Source organism: Myripristis murdjan, chromosome 10 (assembly GCF_902150065.1).
Source record: "Myripristis murdjan chromosome 10, fMyrMur1.1, whole genome shotgun sequence".
Classification (NCBI taxonomy): domain Eukaryota; kingdom Metazoa; phylum Chordata; class Actinopteri; order Holocentriformes; family Holocentridae; genus Myripristis; species Myripristis murdjan.
In genome coordinates, this window is record NC_043989.1 from 32845414 (window position 1) to 32865808 (window position 20395).

Sequence of the window (20395 nt, forward strand, 5' to 3'; positions counted from 1 at the left end):
TCTCTCTCTCTCTCTCTCTCTCTCTCTCTCTCTCTCTCTCTCTCTCCCCCTCTCTCTCTCTCTCTCTCTCTCTCTCTCTCCCTCCCTCTCAATTCTCTACATATTTGTGTGTGTGTGTGTGTGTGTGTGTGTGTGTGTGTGTGTGTGTGTACGTATTCGTCTTCACAGTTCAATTCAAAGGCTTTATTGGTTTGAAAGTTACAAGATAAATTTTTCCAAAGTATCAAACTACATTTTTTTTTTCAAATTCTATCTATCTATCTATTCAATTCAATTTCAATTCAAAGGGGCTTTATCGACACAGGAAATAGACATTTACTTTGCTAAAGCGAGTGTGAAATTAAAAAAGTGTACATTAAACAGAGAAATTGCTACACACACTGTATGTATACAGATATCCGTATTTATTTAGAATGTGTATAGATACAAATCAGACTCAGTTATTTAGGAATAAACTGGCTGCTTCACTGATAGCATATAGCTTTTGCTTAGAAACTTGAAATGTAGCAGCAGATAATGTAACAACTTCCAGTAATGTAGTACATTTTCCATTCTCAGTGTAACAAAACCTGATAATGTAATTACTGATCAGTAATGTAATAAAAAATTCTTAACCAAGATAACTTTTTGCCAATAATGCAATAAGGTATTACATTATTGGCTGGGCAAAGAAAAAAAAACAAATAATGTAATAAGTGGAGCTGATAATGTAATAATATACTTATATCACTGTATTTAAGTTTTATTTATTTGCTCTAAAGTGTCAGACTTCCATGATTCTTACCCTTACTGTTGCCTCTTTCAAATAGCTGCTCAAAAACCTGACCTCACACACATGTGCGCGCACACACATACACACCTACTCTCTCTCTAGGAATTATGACTATTTGTTTGTGCAACTTCACGGTCAGACTTATCTCAAGCCCTGCCTTCTACTCCTTCACCATTTGAGTACCAAATCAAGTGTGAGTGCACATTTGCAAACATAGACAATCAGTTACATTTTCATGTAACCTTTCAGGAGTCAGGGTTAGTATAGACACATAGAGAGAGGGAGCGCTGAATAGCAGTGTATAGTAGTGTGGTTGAAACAGTTTGCTTGAAAAAGTGATTTAAATAAACTGAAGATGACATTTTCCATGAAAAGAAATGGTGGTGTTTGTATTCAAGGACACATCATCTTCAAAGAGGTATAGATTTCATATTATACAACATAAGAGTCTGTTTGCAAAGGTATTCATTAACCACAGAATTGATAATTGGTTGTGCAAAGCAAACGCTTCCCCAGGGACTATTTTCTGCTGGTTGAGTTCACTCCCGCTCTACACTGTGGATCATCTAACACCATATTCAAAGTGTAAAGTCTTCAGGAAAGCTTATGCTGGGCTTTTCCAAAGTCTAGATGATGACATTGTTCATGTAATTCAGTGCTTTGTGTTTTTGAAAAGAAAAGCCTTTGAACAGGTAGCCTTAAGATGTAAAGATGGTAAACTGTATTTATTCTTTTGAATTTCTTTGAAAAGTCATTTGCCAGTGTAAGACAAGTCCCATCACACTGACAAGGCTTTTTGAATTGACAGAGAGGGAGAGAAACAAAGTGAAACAGAGAAAGAGAGATGAATAAAGCCATTCACTGGCCAGCAGAGATGTGACTGCTCACTGTTGCCCCCCATCATGGTACTGCTCTCTCCTGGTGTTTTACATTTTCACTTTTTATTCCTCTGTCTTTCTCTCTACTCTATCCTTCAACTCAGTGTTTGAATTTATGCTTCATTGCCACCATAAAACTTACAGTTTAATTTTGCCCATGAAAACCCTGACTTTCATGTCACAAAAGATATTTTTGTGTGTTGATGACCAGTATTACCATGTCCATGGCAGTAAAAATAATGTACTGTGCCTAGAAAATGAAAAAAAAAGACAAAAAATAACTTAAGTAATAATTTGTACAAATGTAAAAATTCCATTATTTCCAATGGACACGAATGTTGATGTGGACAATGTAGTGAAATTTGCACTGCACTAATGTGAAAGCTACAATAAGCAATATCACATGCATTCAGTTAAATGACGCCTTGCAAGGTGACAGTCATCACTGTGGGTCTTCTTTGCACTATGCAATTTACAGCCAGTCTGTTTCATTTCTTTATCAGCCTTAATAAGCTCCTCTGCTGACCCCTTCTTCACCCCTTCGACCTCAGCTTCATTCACTGACAGTTTTAGCAGACCTAAGGTGTTCAGGAAGCTCATTCCTCAGGTAGGGAGGAAAGAAAATAATTGCTTCATCAGCTTGCTTGGTTTTGATCCTGGGAACACTGAGTAACCTGGTCAGAGATGACCCGAGGGGTCTGTATGTTAGGAAACATACAAGTAAATCAGAAGTGTATTTTATCCTGAGACCATGTAGGGCTTTATAGACCAGTAATGTGATTTTACAAGCTATCTTTTGAAACACAGTGATTTAAGGACCAGTGCAATGTGCTCCACTTTCTTGGAGGTAGTGAGGGATTTCTGGATGACCTGCAGCTGTCTGACAAATTTTTTACAAAGACCTGGGAATACACCATTACAGTAGTCTAGGCTGCTGAAAATAAACACATTCCGCATCTTGTTTAGACAGAAATCCTTTAATTTTTGCCATGTTATCAAGGTCGTGGTAGTTTTTTTAAATTTATTTATTCATGTAATTATTTATTTATTTATTTATTTATTGGCTGTTACTAAGAGAGTGATTAAAGATACATGTTTGATTGGCAGACCAAAAACATTTGCTGTATTGGCTATCATTGGTTAGCCACGTGCTTGACTTTCCCTACTGGCTGTTGCTCTTCCAAAATGAATCGGCACACTGCAGCTCATTCCACATTTATCAAACATCAAACACAGAGAGAGAGAGAGAGAGGCGTAACCAGTACTGAGAAATATCCTTCTGATGTGAACAGCCAAGCTCCTGCATATATGATTTTATGCTTCATGGTGTCTACAACAAACTCAAAATGTCTGCTTCACATGAACAATATTACTTTAACTAAGGAGATTCGCTGATTAAAAAAAAAATATATATATATCTAACTGCCAACGATCCAGTTTTTGCAGGAGTCTCCTGATTCAAATCCTTTGTCTTGCCATGCTCCTGATTGTTGATTTCTCCCATTAATCTCACAATTTCATAGTAATACAAATAAAATAAATGTAGCTATAGAATCACAGACGTTTTTCAAGAATTGGAGAGAATGAAGACAATAGATTAAGCACAAAGACACAACTTGTTTGGTTTAATGTCAGGCTTGTCAGGTCCCACAGGACCCACAGGGCCTTTGGCAAAAGCCTGACTGAACAGAACTATCAACTATCTGTAGTACATCTGATGCCATGCAGTTAAAAACATTGTTAAAGAATGTGTCAAGTCAGCAGGTAGTAGGCCTGAGGCACTGAGCAATTTCTGTCAAGGCTTCATAATCTCAGTGATGAAAAACTGCCAAATTAACAGTCTTAACAGTAGTCTTCTGCAGAGGTAAAGGTGTCATTGCCATTTTGCCTGAGATGGCGTTGCAGATGGTTTGTCTTATCCTCAGAATTTTATTAGTGAAAAAATATACAAAGTAATTTCATGACTTGGTGGATAGCAGTTCAGCAGAGACTGATGCTGAGGGGTTTGTCAGTCTGTCAATGACAGTGAAAACATTGTGTGCATTATTGGTGTTTTTAGTGACAGAGACAAAGGACTTTGTAGTTCTAGAGTTATATGATGTCATAATGAACATGGAGGTTGTTTTTTCTCCACCTACATTCTGCCTGTCTACGTTCTGCTTGTCTACCTGTGGCATTTTTGCATGATGCTTTTTTCTTACCAGAGGCAACGTCGATCTTAATGGGGACAATGGCATCAGTAACATGCACAACTCTAGAACTGAAACCATTTACAAGATCAGTGATGGTGATTTGAGGCTGGCATACTCAAAAGAATATGTTGCATACTCTAGCTTCACTGATAAATGGAAGTTTGTGCTAGCTGCTTTGACAAGGGCTGAAGAACTGTCATATTCATGTAACCAAGTTTCAGTTAAGAACATAAAATCAAGGTTATTCTTGATAAGAAAGTCATTAAATACTAGTGACTTGCTGATATTTAAATGGATTTAGAATTCAGTATGTCATTGAGTGTACAGCCTGTGGCTGGCACACAATTTGAGTATGATTAGATAAAGTAGCTGTGTGCTTTGAGTACACTTTGTTCTGGCTGATGCTGGCCCAAACAGGGATAGCAGATATTGTAGTTGCTCGTCACTGTCCCAGCTGGGTTGTATGGGGTGAGGACCCAGTCAGTCCTAGATGTCTAGATGTCCCTGAAATGCTGACTAAGACTAAGACCCAGGCTGAGATTGCCCTTGCTCTGTTTGGATAAGCAGGAACTTTTGGTGCCTCTTAGTAACATTCTATCAATCCCTTTTATCTGCATCCTTAGCTTGTTAAGATGTCTCTGAGAGATGAAGAGGGAGGGCAGTGTTATTAATGATCTATGGCGTTGTCCTTGTCATCCTGGGTAAAAAGATTGCATTTCTTTTCCCAGATTTTCCTGACCCTTTCCAAATACCAACAGTGGAGGTCATAGGTTAAGTTGGTAGTAAGCATATAGAGCCCCACTCAGTTTAAATGAATCCATTCTATCTATCCATTCTGAAACAGTTTTCTTGCTCCCAGAACCGGTTGAAGTTAACTATGATGCTCAGTTTTTGAGCAGTGCATGCAGAGGAAAGCTAGGTATTTAATAGCAGCAGCAGCAAATGGCTAAAATGTTCAATTTCTTTCCCTAAATTGGGGAGCTGGGACTCGCTCCAGGATGTCATGTGTTCCAACATGCACAATAAATGTGTCCGTGCCTGGATGGTGCAATAACACTTGGCAGTGGCAGTGTTTGGACCATGTTCTTAGCCATAGTGTTATTTGAATTAGCATGATTTTCGATTCATCAATACAGAGAATTAATTGTTACACTCCTAGCTATTGTGATTTTCTGCATTTTAGAAATTTTAGAGGCTTTCTTAGAGGCATTTTTAATACTTTGAATATATTTAATGAGACTCTTATGGAAAACACTGTTTCTTAAAACATACACTACTCACAAAAAGTTAGGGATATTCAGCTTTCGGGTGAAATTTCAGGATGAACCTAAAATGCATTATCACCTTTACAGGTGAACTTAATGTGACCTTCTGTAAACTTTTGAATGCACATGTCCAACTGTTCAATGTCTCAGTACTTGTTGCACAAGTTGCTGTTCTCTAACAAGGAGTTTAACGGCAAAATTCACAACAGGTGTTTGATCCATGAATCAACCAATAAATTTCCTGGTTCACTTAGAATTGGTATTTAAACAGTCCTCCTCATCATGCTGTTCACATTTTGACATCATGAGACCAAGACGACACCTAACAACTGATCAGCAGCACCTCGCCATTGCGGGGCTTCAAACAGGATGTCCTCAGACGGAAGTGGCCACTGAGCTTAGAGTGTCACAGAGTGTCATCAGCAGGTTGCAACAGAGATACAGAGAGACTGGAAGAGTCACAGAAAGGCATAGAAGTGGACGTCCTTTGGCCACATCCCACACTGATGACCGCTTCATTGTGAACAGTGCCCTGTGGAACCGGATGATGAATGCCACTCAACTCCAGGCACGTTTAAGGGAGGTGAGAGGCACCCAAGTGTCACGTCAGACCATTTGAAACCGTTTACATCAGCATGGTCTGCGTGCTAGACGACCTGCAAGGGTACCTGACCACACCACCAGGCACAGGTGTCATCGTCTTGCATGGGCCAGGGAGCATTTACGCTGGACGAGGGACCAGTGGGCCTCAGTGCTGTTCTCTGATGAAAGCCGATTCATGTTGAGCAGAAATGATGGCCGCCAACGATGTTGGAGACGTCAAGGAGAGCACTATGCATCAGCCACTGTTGTCACCAGACGAGCCTTTGGTGGTGGTGGTGTTACTGTGTGGGCAAGTGTGTCTAGTCAGTACAGAACTGCCCTACACTTTGTGAATGGTACAGTGACAAGCCCATACTACCTGAATAACATCATTAATCCAGTCATTGTGCCCCTGCATGAACAACACAGGCCTGATTTCATCTTCATGGACGACAATGCTCCAGCTCATCGAGGTCGTATCATTAGGGAACGGCTGCTGGAGACTGGGGTACCTCAGATGGAGTGGCCTGCACTTTCTCCAGACCTGAATCCCATAGAAAACCTATGGGATCAGCTGAGTTGCCGTGTAGAGGCTCGGAGCTCTGTACCCCAGAACCTCAATGTCCTGAGGGCTGCCCTTCAAGAAGAGTGGGATGCCATGCCTCAGCAGACAATAAGTCGACTTGTGAACAGCATGAGACGTCGTTGTCAAGCTGTAATTGATGCTCAAGGGCACATGACAAGTTATTGAGACATTGACATTTTTTGTTGTGGTATACCCAACACTGTTGTTGGCTTTTGTTTCAAGAAATTGTTTGAGATGAGGAAATCACCAGTGCATGCTTCTACTTAAATGCCCTACTTTCATGATATAATATCACTGTAGTGTGAACGTTTTACATTTTCCGTAAATTTCACCCGAAAGCCAAATATCCCTAACTTTTTGTGAGTAGTGTATGTTCAATTTGCAGTTTCTCTCCGCTTTTGTTCAGGTCTGCAGCAACTTCTTCTTTTCAATTTTCTTTTGTTTTTCCAGTAACCTACACAGTAAAATCGCAGTGTGAATATAAAATTTAAAGAGTCAATTTCAACTTTACCTCAGTGAACATATGGCCCCTATCTACAGAGTGTAAAATGTACACTAAACATAGAGTTAAATTTTCAGAGTCAATTTGACTCTGGCAAGAGCTGATATTTTGCACTACACTACACTGAAAAATGTCAATCATATTTAACACTGTGTGATAAATAACACCCATAGAGTTATTCACATTTGACACTGAAGAATTAAGTGTTAAAAAATAACATTTCTTTCAGCGTTAAGCCTACTTAACACTGCATGTTGGAGAAATTACTCTAAGGAGTGTGGATTTTAAAGCGACTCCTGACAGTGTTGCAAATACACATACACAATTATATCCATACATTAACCTAATTTATTTTAAATTCACAAAATATTTACATTAAAAAAGTAACCATGAAAATCATGTAAAGCTCCATTTAAAAGTTACAACAATGGAGAAAATCTCTCAAAACACTGACAAATCGTTATTGGAATGGAATACATATAGGTAAACAGGATGACCTAAGCCAGACAATAAAAACACTGGTCAAGGTTGCATCATATGGCAATACGGAACTACAAACATTGAAGTATCTGTTGGTCCATATGACATTTGAATATCCATTGGCTTGAAATAGACCAACTCTTGAACACTGACCACCTTAAGTGCCTGCGATGGCTTGTAGAAAACATGAAAACATGACAACATCCTGCTTGATGAATCAACCGCATATGCCTCATAAGGCCATTGGTTGACACAAAATGAGAGTGGCAAACAAAACAAATCAGAGCCATGCTGTCAAATACGACTGAGTGAAATTAGAAAATCACTAACAATACTGATGCATGAACTTTGAGAGAAAAGTGACAAATATCTATGTAACCGTGCAAGTCACGTATTACCTAGTGCAGCAGCCTGGCCCTCACCTCAGCAACACGTTGGCTCTCCTGGACTTTACCAATATCAGTGTTGAAAATAGTTGTCTGAATGAAAGTGTACATGTTGTAGAGCATCTGATTGTATCTGGTACCAAATACAAAGTGTGCCTTAAAGAGTTCGTCAAAAGCTCCTAGGGAACTGGTTGACCTGCATGGTATGACCTGCTTGTCTAGAATAATGAAGAATTCATGGACAGTGAGAAGATACGGTTCCATGGTGCTTTTGATTGCATCAACATGTTCTTGTATACTTGTTCCAGTCTGAGGATAGAGAATAGGTAAAAGTAAAAAGTTGAGATCACAAATTACAACAGTCACTATTTTTTGTTGATAAATTGTAAAGATGAGTAATTTTGCCTCAGAAATAATCAATGTGTTGCTGAAAAAGATTTTTGCAGTAATACAGTTTCACAGTATTTGGACATCTTCATAAGTAATAACACAAACCTTCTTGAACACGACAAGCTGCCTCTCATCTTGGGCTGCAGACACCTTGCCTGGTCTTTTCCGGCCTTGGGCTGAGGGAGGTACCAGGTGGAGGAGGAGGATGATGGATGAAAGATCACTGTCCCAGCCTTTATTTTCAAACAAAGAGCTAAATGTTCTACAATTATTTAAACACGTTATAGTTTAGAATCACATCTGCACAAAAAAAAGATGAGAAAACTACACAGGAAAAAAAAGATCACTCTACCGAGGGCGAGTGTGTCATCATTAATTTCTTAATCATTCGATGTAGCCTCAGCACAGTGGATAAGCTCTTCAAGGCCACTTGTGGTAGGAAGACCCTTACACTGCTGAATGACCTTTTGTTTGAATGTAGTGGTCCACCTAAATAAAGAAAAACATAATTCATGATTGAGAAATTCAGACTCACATAGACTGACATAACACAAGATCAATATTGATAGGAATAATAAATACTTGGTGTCAAGTTGTGTCCCTGAATGTCCCAAAATAAGTCAAGTACAGTTGTCCCTCACTATAACGTAGTTCACCTTTCGCGGCCTTGCAGTTTCGCGGATTTTTTTTTAGTGCAATTTTGCATGTTTTTTTTTTTTTTTTACTGGACTTACTTTGCTACGAAGGTTTGGACTTTGAGAGTGTTTAAACAAGAGAGAAAAGTGAGAAAATGTTAATGCCTGTCTGAGAAAAGTGTATAAAGTGTGTAGTGAGGGGTTTTACAGCCTTAAAACATCTAGAATAATTGTAAAAAATAAAGCTGACTACTTCGCGGATTTCGCCTATTGCAGGTTATTTTTAGAACGTAACTCCCGCGATTAATGAGGGACTACTGTATAGACGTGACAAATTGAAAACAGATGAGCCAGTTTTAAGCTTTAACCAGTACAGTTGGGACTAACCTTTCCATAAACCATGCAGCTACACCTTCTCCAAACTGCAGGATGAAGTGTTGCTTGATTTGCAAAAGATAAATGAAATACCAAGAGCTACAAACAGTTTTAAAGTATATATATTAAATTTAAGAGACCTAATGAAAAATGTTGCTGTTGACATTAATTAATACTGACAGGATAAACGCACATTTTAAAATACTTTGAAGCGGGGAAATTCCATCAAGACATCTGAGGATCTCTCTTCATCGAGGACCATACTGCGACGATGTTCAAAAGTCATTTTCATCTTTTCCTTGATAGTAACTTCATTCGTATAATAGTGCATTTTCAAAAGAAATGCACTATTTTAATTTTTAAATCATGCATCATGTCTCTGAACTGCAACTATTTTAATAGCACATGCAAACAATGATTTGTTCTCAGCAAGCAAACACTTACATATCCATTTTTAGAGTAGGGATCCATCAAGTAAGGGAAAAAGTCCACTAAGCCTCGTGCGTACATCTCTCTTACACTCCGTGGAGGGGCCATCCTGACAAGAGAAAACTTGTAAATTTAAATGCTTCAAATAAGTTTCACAGCAAAGCTAATTACAAGAACAACAACATTAATGTTTTCCCCATAAACATGGGAGACAAAGTTCCACCATAGACAATCATATTACCCATGTTTTTCTGTCATGTCTGCCACAAGGATGTTGACCATCTGATGTCGTGAGGAGTCACTCAGAGTTTTTGTGCGGTTGTACTCTTTAATTACACGGTCTCCCCCCGGTCTCTTTGTCAACGCCAGTTCAACCACCTATGAAGTAGACAAGCATTTCAGTAGAGACAATGAATACATTAAAAATGTAACAAAATCCTGAAACTCCTGGGGAATCAATTGCAAAAAAATATTCCCACATAACTTACATGCAGTGGCGGTTCTGCCCATGTTGCCGCCCTGGGCGAAATTACTGCCTTGCGCCCTACCATTCTAGCCCCGTGCGTGCGCGCACGGCAAGAACTTCCAAGCGATAACGGCCGCTACCGGTGCCCCTCTGGCGGCTAGACGCGCCCCTCCCAGAGCAGGGGCGCCAACACCTGCACAAATACCTTTTTTGGAAAAATACTTTTTATATGAACAAAATCTTGTTTGCATAAAAAAAAGCCACCGGTCATCATCAGGCGGGCCGGTCGCGGCACCGGCTTGATGCCTACAGGTGCCGCGCCCACCCGGTCAGGTCTGCCGGATCTGACAGGTGAGCGGCGCACACATACTGCCATCCTCTCATTATAAATCAACTTTTGTTCATACGCGGCTGCAGCAGCACAACGGACAGTGACACAGACAACATGGTTGATTATTGACTGCGCAATGCGGCCATTCGCCGGTAATCGCGGCATCAGGCGAGCCTACCTTCTGGTTTATATGCAAGCACAATACATGTGTATTTGCTTAGACCCCAATATTAGACGAGGGCGTTTTTTCAGGGCATTTTCAATGGAAAAAATATTGTCTTATATTCAGATGAATACGGTAATAGAAAACTGCTTTGCAGCAAGGATGATTTTTTTTTTTTTTTTTTTGCTCTCATGCCGCCCCCCACGTGACATGAATATATGCCGCCCCGGGCGGCTGCCCGCTTCGCCCGTGCCTAAAACCGCTACTGCTTACATGTTTGGCCTCCTCATCTGACCTTTGACGTTTTCTTGTTGGACTTTCCTCAAGAATGATCATGTCGTCTGAGTGGCAGGAAAGAATTTCAAGGATGACTGTGTTGTCCGCACTACCAGCAGGTAGTACTTACTTACTTTACTTTTATTGTCAGACACAAGTCTGAAATTTGTCTTGCACCTTGGTAGCTCCATTTACAAACATTTAACATGACACACATTTAACATGACATTTTACAAACAGCATCATACAAAAAAAAAAAAAAAAAAAAAACACATAGTGACTGAAGAACAATAACCCTTCACCGTGCCTCAGATCGAGGATTAAGCTCTGTGTTCATTTTAGGATTGACTGATGCACAGAAGAGTGCTTCAGTCTGATCTTAGAAACTGTGGAACTCTGTATCTTCGGTTTGATGGTAATAATTTATATTCACTGGTCAGGACGTGGTTGGGGTTCGAAACAATGCTGTTAGCCAGCCTCAACGTATTATTGTGGGAGCTGACTCATAAAGTTCCACAAGTGGCTGACCCACAATCTTAGAGCATACTGTAGACTGGAAATGGATTCTTGGTACTGGTTTCTTGAGAACTGGTGAAGGACGTTTCCTTGAAATCTAAGTGAAGTTTGGGAGAGAGAGGCAGGACAAAATAACACCACTGTTTTTTTTAACAACAAAGAACAACGTAGGTCAACATTTATTGAATGATGAAAAAAAAATAGTATCAATAAAAAGAGCAATCATACCTTTACCAAAATTTGATAGTCAGTATGCCAACGTTGGGCTGCTGTGCAATCTCTTCAAAGACCTCTGCATCCACCTCAGTACCCGTCTCATCAAAAACCCTTGCGCCTTCAGTGACAAGTGGAATCGAGAACTTCAAGAAAGCTATAACAAAACATAGACAAGACTTCAATCCATGCTAAATGTTCAAAATGAAAGTAGTAGTGACATTATTATTTCATGGTGTGGTGAACGAGCATGTCACAATTTGTCCACCACAGCGTTTTGGAGTTGTTGGATTGTGTATTTGATGATTTTTGTGGGAAATGTACCCACTCATATGACTATAGGGAGTGTGGTGATAGGAGAGTTAGCCAAAATTAGCCAAACTGTCACTTTAACCAAAATACATTAGTACATTAGTAAAGTGTTTTCACATTAGAACATACTATTAATGCACTGATACTGTCAGGCATAGTCACTTGCAATAGTTAACTGCAATTACAACTTAACTAAACCAACCATACAACTCAGACCTTAAATGCTGCCCCCACACATGTCCATGGGATAGTTTGCCAAAAAGCGAGAGGCAAAGGTTTTTTTCAATTTAAATCACATCGACACTCCCACTTCCTTAAGCTTTAAATTGTAAAGTGAGTAACTGACAGTGTCATGATTTACCAGAATTTAAGAATTCCTCAAGGCTTGGCTCATGTACTTTGACATACTTCTGTGTATTGGTGATTCTGGTTTTGATTAACATGATGATATCTGCATAGAAAGCAAACTGACATAATGATCCGCAACACAGCAGTAAGATCCTGTCAATACCAAGTGTATATAGGAAAATTGAACTGGCCTATTTCAGCTTTAAAAAACAAACACAATTTAAATTTGTATCAAATACACCAACATATTACTTACCATTGGCACACCACAGTACATTGTAAAACAATCTGAAATAATAGTGAGAAAAAAAAAAAAAACATGAACATTAAATAGAGTCAAGGACACAGCCGTGTGTGTAACAGATTTGGAAAAAATGTCTAAACTCAATAACATTGTTTGCCCCCCGCCCCCACACCCGACTCGCACGCCTTGCGCACTCCGCCGCCACCAACCCGCCTCCCCCCTCCCGACACCGCGGACCGTAGCCTAATATCTCTCATTAAAAGAAATCTCTCATTTTAAGTCAGATAAGAGTAAACAAATACACGTAGCATAACAGGTTTTGAAAATCCATGACTGCACACAGAGGAGTGTTAACTAAACAGAGGAAACATAACTGGACTAGCATACTGTTCAGCTAGCCTGCACGTGCATCTCCGCAGCACCAAGTCACAAGTGCAGTCCATCAGTATACTATAATAAATGTATAAGCATTTAACATAATACACCACAACAATCCTTCCCCGTTGACATTAACGTTACCTCATGTCTATTCAGTTTGGTGTTGGCTGATTAGCATTATTTTTTTCGGTAGCTGCCGACAGGATATCGCATTAGCAATTTGAAAATTCGGTATTTGGACTCATGGTATGTATGGTAAATGATGCCGTACATCAACTAACCCATACAATTCCTGCTTAAAATTAAAAGAACGGACTAATTGGTAATTTTTGAAAACTTACCATAACTATCTTTCGGAGAGAGGATTGAAGGAGATGGCGATGCACTCTTTGCTCTTCAGAGTCTGACCCAAATGTTGATGGGCGGGGATTCCAGAGTGATTTTCCTTGAGCTCGGTGGGATGTCACCAAAACCTCACAGGCAGGGCTTCCGGAATTGGTCAGGCACATGAACAATGCAATAAATACCGAAAAAAACACTATTCAATGCGACGATCAACATCAGCACATACATACACTATGATTACCAAAAGATTCGCTCACCTGCCTTTACTCATACTATGAACTGAAGGTGCCATCCCCATGTCCTAACCCATAGGAGTTCAATATGAGTCGGTCCACCTTTTGCAGCTATTACAGCTTCAACTCTTCTGGGAAGACTGTCCACAAGGTTGAGGAGAGTGTTTATAGAATTTTTGACCATTCTTCCAAAAGCGCATTGGTGAGGTCACACACTGATGTTGGTCGAGAGGCCTGGCTCTCAGTCTGCCGCTCTAATTCATCCCAAAGGTGTTCTATCGGGTTCAGTCAGGACTCTGTGCAGGCCAGTCAAGTTCATCCACACCAGACTCTGTCATCCATGTCTTTATGGACCGTGCTTTGTGCACTGGTGCACAGTCATGTTGAAGAGTAAGGGCCCGCTCCAAACTGTTCCCACAAGGTTGGGAGCATGGAATTGTCCAAAATGTTTTGGTATCCTGAAGCATTCAAAGTTTCCTTTCACTGGAACTAAGGGGCCAAGCCCAGCTCCTGAAAAACAACCCCACACCTAATTCCTCCTCCACCAAATTTCACAGTCTGCACAATGCAGTCTGAAATGTACCGTTCTCCTGGCACCTCCAAACCCAGACTCGCCATCAGATTGCCAGATGGAAAAGCGTGATTCATCACTCCAGAGAACGCGTCATCCACTGCTCTAGAGGCCAGGGGCGGCGTGCTTTACACCATTGCATCCGACGCGTTGCATGCACTTGGTGATGTGGGCTTGGCTGCCAGCTGCTCGGCCATGGAACCCATTCCATGAAGCTCTCTGCGTACGTACTTGGGCTAATCTGAAGGTCACATGAATTTGTAGCTCTGTAGCAATTGACTGTGCAGAAAGTCGGTGACCTCTTTGCACTAATGCGCTTCAGCATCCGCTGACCCCTCTCCGTCACTTTACGTGGCCTACCACTTCGTGGCTGAGTTGCTGTTGTTCCCAAACGCTTCCATTTTGTTATAATAGAGCTGACAGTTGACTGTGGAATATTTAGGAGCGAGGAAATTTCACGACTGGATTTGTTGCACAGGTGGCATCCTATGACAGTTCCACGCTGGAATTCACTGAGCTCCTGAGAGCGGCCCATTCTTTCACAAATGTCTTGTTTCACAGTCTGCATGCCTGAGTGCTTGATTTTATACACCTGTGGCCAGGCCAAGTGATTAGGACACCTGATTCTGATCATTTGAAGGGTGAGCGAATACTTTTGGTAATATAGTGTATATCTCCATATCAACTGTCCCGTCACAGCTGATGTCAGATCAAAAGGGAGATTGGCACCGTTTGTGCTGATTGTGAGTTTTGGTGATGTGCGCCATCCACCAAACTTCCACTGCACCGCTCCGCTCCGCCTTGCGCTGAAAGTAGACGTGGTTTCGATGGCGAGCTTTTGGCGCACCTCGGCGAAGCCTTTTTGGCACGAAACTGTCACTCTGCGCCAAGACGAAGTCTGTCGGCACCTCCTCCCGCTGCGCCGCCACCTCCCATCCTCGGCGAACCTCCGCCTGCGAAACTGGACACTGTCCGCCTCTGCCGTTTCGCCGGTCCGAAACTAGCTCTGCGCGGAGGTTCGCCTCACTGCACCACCCCGCGCTGCGCCGGGAAACTAGAGCCCTCAATCGTTAATGAAAGGGGCTAGTTTCTTTTCCTATATTGGTAGATGAATCAAAAGACATATAAAAAAAGGACAGCTTCCTATCTTCATCCACTAAATTCACAGTTGAAGTACTAAAGAGTGAGCAATCGGTACCTAGCCTACACATGATTGGACCTAAGTGCAACTGCTAATGCTGTATTAGAAACTGCAAGTTTATTTTCCTTTATCTCCAGAAGGAAGTACCAAGTAGTGGTTCAGTGTACTTGTGGTAATACCTCCTCTTCTTTGTCCCCAAACATTTTCACCCTGATTCAGATTTGTAGGTGTTTGCTATGTGTCTTTCGATTAAACTTTGATGTAAGTAGCAGTTTCTTTTAATTTAATGGTAGTGCTACTAAAAATTGACATGAAGGTTAATGGATAATTTTGATCTAATAAGTTGTTTATTAGGTGTTTATACATTGCTACGTTCACCATCTTAATCTTTCGTTGGTTAATACAGTCACAGATATCCCTCACATCTTCGAGTTCTTCAGCATCGTTCAGACTGTGCACTCTTAACGCAACTCAAATTCAGTTAAGCCAAAGTTCTATAATTCAAGTTCTATAGTTAGAGCACACCTGTGACACTTGCTGGTCTTGGGCCAATACACTCACTCAACACAATAACATCCACACTGGAGTTATGCACAGTGGAGCTACATAATAATTATCATGGCATTTTACTTACAGTACTTACAGTACTTGTACTGTTGCTCACACAACAACTACAGGGGGGGCGGGGGGTGTCAAACAGTTATGAAACAGATCTTGTTCAAGACAATTTTTGAAATGCGATGATTTGATTGTATGAAACAAGTTATCTCACCTTGCTAGCAGAATGTGTTTTTATGAAATTTTAAGACAGTTTGCAGAGTACATGCTGGTCAGTTAGCAGCAGCAGCAGCAGCAGCATGTGTGCCCCTCTCCCTCTCTCTCTCTCTCTCTCTCTCTCTCTCCCTCTCTCTGTGTGTGTGTGTGTGTGTGTGTGTGTGGTGTATGCATGTGTGTTGCAGTCCCCCTTTACTAAGCCCCCAGCACAACAGCAGATCCTGGCCAATGAAGTGCAGGCTTTGGAGCGTGCCCACAGATGATGTGCTGATGGTGGTGTTTTGATGGAGCACATTCCCCTGTACAAAGAATCACTGGCTGGAGACACTCATGCGCACACACACGCGTTACACGTTCCAGTCACTTCCCCTCATCCCTTTGCCAGCCATTCCTACTTAAAGCTGATTGGCTTTCACTTCACTGTGTCAGACTAGCTACTTGCTCAAACGGAGAAATTTCCCATACATTTGCGCTGCTTTTAGTGGTGCTATTACACCTACTGATATGTTGGGATGTTTAACCAAAATGGAAAAGGCTTTGTTACTTGTTTGTATTTGTTGTTTTTAGGTTCATGCTGTCCAGTGACTGAACGAGGTCTTGCAAACAAAAGTCACATGATTCACATGTACATGTGAATCATGGGGCTCGTTCTAACAGAAAGAAAAGACAAAAAATCTTATTTCCATGTGATTATACACTACTAAAAAATATTTATATTATATTCAATTTCTGCCAAAATGTCACTCTAAATCCTACACAGTGTTCCTTGAAGTTATCAGGACTGGAATTTGTTTTTCTTACCCAGTCCCACTCCACCAGTGCTGCCACCAAAACCTCTAAACTGAGATGACAGGTTACCAGCACCTTCTGCTACATAGGGAGCCACCATGTTGCACTGCCATGTTTCTACAGTAGCCCAGAACGGACACACCAGACAGTAGCTCTGAAGAGGGCCTTTGGCGTTTGCGTAAATGCACTGGTAGACCGGAAGACAAATACCCATACACTTTCATATCAGCTATGCGGATAACAGAGAGGATTATCAGTTGTTTGCAGCTGCTGGCTTGCCATTTTGTGTTGTATGAACTTTGGGAGTTGTTTGCGAGAGTTATAGAGTTGTGAGAAGTTTGATAAATGGAGAATCATACTTTATTTAGCACAACAAGGAGAGCAAGGGGGTGAATATTCGTCATCAAAGATGAAAAAACATGAAGATACAAAATGAATTGGAGACAAACGACAAAACACGGATAAACACCTTTGTGCCCTCTCCCAGATGGAAATTGCTGATGAGGGACAAATATTTTCACAGTGATGCCGAAGTTGCCTGTTTTCTGCTGGACAGGTAATGTAGACTACCAATGTAAATGCTATGTGGTGAGTGCTTGCTTTGATTGCATGACTATTGCATGATTATTGGCCGTACGCAGTATGAACTGATTTCTGAAGCGAGAGTACAGATTTACACATTTGCTTTTTTTCAACTGGCCCTAGGGGGCTCCCCATAAGATCGTTGTTATAGTTGACCTGCTAGCTGTGCTATATTTTATATATTGTGTTGTTTTTGTTGAGGAAAACCCGATCCCAGACTCACAGGGCATTTTCAAGTCACAGCTTTGGACTATAATACCCAGCAGAACTGACCAACACTGAAAACAGCTGATGAAAAGAGATGCAAGTTTCACACTTGAATAATTGAAACAAGCCAGCGGCTCACACATTTGAAATATTTCTATTTACAGAAATGGAACTCAATAGAAATTACAATTAACTCAATGTTTTGTATTCAAGTGATTTTCTCTACACTATATACGATTCTTTTTTATTGACTGTTAAAATGATTAGCAGATCATGAGTGTTTTTAATTTGTGTTTTTAATTTCTACGGTTTCAGAATGCTGCTCAATGTTTGAGCTGCAAGCAAGGATTGTCAACATGTGTACAGGAGAATCACAAGTGGAGTTGGGATGCCTGGAAAGAGGAGCTTGTGACTAGATGACGCCAGACAGTTCAGATTAGTGTCCCCTGTACCTGCAACATCCATATCAGAACTGGTGCAAACACAAGTAAGGAGGGGTCTAGGTAAGTGTCACATTTGTTTGCCTTTACTGATGCATGTTCACTCACCCTGTAACTCATAATCTTGGTGAAATACCATTTAACAGAAAATGTATAAAAAATATAAAATAATGTGTTAAACTAATGTGTAATGTCAGTGTCTTCACAAGGACCAGCTTTCCATGATGATTTGTTTTAAAAAGGTACAGTTGTCCCTTGGAATGAACATATGTATTACTATAATCTGAAGTGGCAATGACCAAAACTATTGCAATGAAATGGACACTGCAGTGAAGTACTGTCATACTTATTGTGTAAGTATATGTACACTTACTGTATACTAAGTATATAATTAAATGTACAGTATATAATCCAATAAATACAGTTCATATATCTGACGATTGTCTTTTGTCTCTTTTGTATCATCGTCATCTGCTGAGGCTGCCCGAGCAGCAGCCACTCCAGCTCTTCTCCCTCACTCCACCACGTCTTCATCTCCATTGTCTCCCTTTTCTCTAACCTCCGTCACATTACCGGACGGTCTGTCTGGGCTCCTCCTCGGCAAACTGAGGAAAAATATATGTGCCCTGCTTACCTATATCACTACCAGGCGGCTTAGCTAATGTTAGCTTGTATTTGCATGCCAACCAGCTAGCCAATGTTAGCAATTAAATGCAATCACAGTGTGGAACAATAGGCTTATATTTGCTATAACATGGCTATAATATGGCTCATAATTTCTATAACTATAACTAAGGGAACCTCCTCACTTGATATCACAGATGTTTTCAGGCTACTCGATGCACTCATAGACGACATCATGGAAGTTGTATGGCATGTGACGGCTTCTGTATATTTTCTTACACACCTGCAAAGGGAGGGTTTGGCATCGAGATGTTCAGTTGGTTCCATCTGCAACCTCACACACTGTTAGTAGCTGTTAGATGGACCTGTCTGCTGATGGACTCCTATGGAGTCAAGTTATTTTTATTTAAAATCAAGATTGGTAGAGATATTTATTTTATTTAATAAAAATGTGCTTTTCTTTGGGCTTTTGATGTGTCAGAGGCTCACAACCAGGTGAGTCTTCCACTGTCTGCTACCATCTGGTGTTGTTATCTGTCCAAAAGACAATGAGTCTGGTCTGGTTATTTGTTGTGAGACAAAAGGTCTGTTGCAGGTCAGCCTCTCCAGCCAAACACAACTAGCATGTAATTGTTCAGCTACTGCTGAGTCGGAATAGGAGAACATGGCAGCAGTCAAACATTGTTAAGCAAGATTTCAGTAAAAGCTGTATTCATCCCTTATTTATCCAGGAAGGTCCCAATGAGATACAATATCTCTTCTTCCAGAGAGTCCTGTTCCACAGGCAATTTATCAATTGCTATGTAAATAAAATACATATTAAATATCTATATAATACATATAATACATAAATTCACATACAGGGTGGCATGGTGGTGCAGTGGTTAGCACTGTTGCCTCACAGTAAGAAGGTCCTGGGTTCGATTCCCACCCAAGGTCCTTTCTGTGTGGAGTTTGCATGTTCTCCCTGTGTCTGTGTGGGTTTCTGCCGGGCACTCCGGTTTCCTCCCACCGTCCAAAGACATGCAGCTTAGGTGAATTTGAGTAGCTAAATTGACCCTAGGTGTGACTGTGTGTGTGAATGTCAGTGTTTGTCTGTCTGCCCTGCGATGGACTGGCGACCTGTCCAGGGTGTTTCACTGCCTTCTGCCCTATGTGCGCTGGGATAGGCTCCAGCAACCTGCCGCGACCCTAGTGAGGATAAGCGGTTTAGAAGATGAATGAATGAATGAAATTTACATACATACCTAGTGGCCACTTGTAATGGGAAATACAAATACTCAGTGGTTAAAAGCAAGTAGATAGACATGGTTAAGATGTTCAGATAAGATGATAAAAAGAAATGTGAACTGAAGTGACTATAATGGTGTAATGCAGGGGCGAGCAGTCATAATAAGCTATAAATGTTATATATAAATGCAGCGCATGCCCAAGCCCTTCAATTAAAATCTTTAAAATGTTGGTCTCCTAGTGTGTCCTTTTATAATATACCTTATTTCTATAATTTTGGTTGCAAACCGCTGCCTATATATTCGTATCTATCTCAATTTGCTAGTGAAATGCTGGAAAGTTGACAGCTTGACACGCACATGCGCTTTGTGATACCGAGTATTTACAGTAGTTTTGTAGCCACTGGTATTTAAATTGACGCAGGTATTTAAATTGACAGACAACTGGAATTATGGATGGCAAAGCAGCAGATCTTGCTGCATCATTTAAAGGTAAAAGAGCTGATTTTGTCCAGTTTATTTTATAACCTGAGATGTCACTAAATTGGTTGAAGATATGCAAGATGTGGGGTATTGATTGCGGTGCCTGATTTATGAACAATAAAATATCATCAGCATACAGCGAAATGTGGTGATTAGTGCCATTAATGGAGATTGGAGAGATATAAGAAGATTGGCGAACCATCTCAGCCAGCAGTTCAAGTGAGAGAGCGAACAGTAGTGGGCTCAGAGGGCAGCCTT

General features: G+C 40.8%; 1 protein-coding gene across 1 annotated transcript in view; it reads left to right on the plus strand.

The window, feature by feature from the left end:
• The window catches only part of enpp6 (ectonucleotide pyrophosphatase/phosphodiesterase 6), a 74855-nt gene that overhangs the window by 21082 nt on the left and 33378 nt on the right, over positions 1-20395 (plus strand). The window lies entirely within an intron of this gene.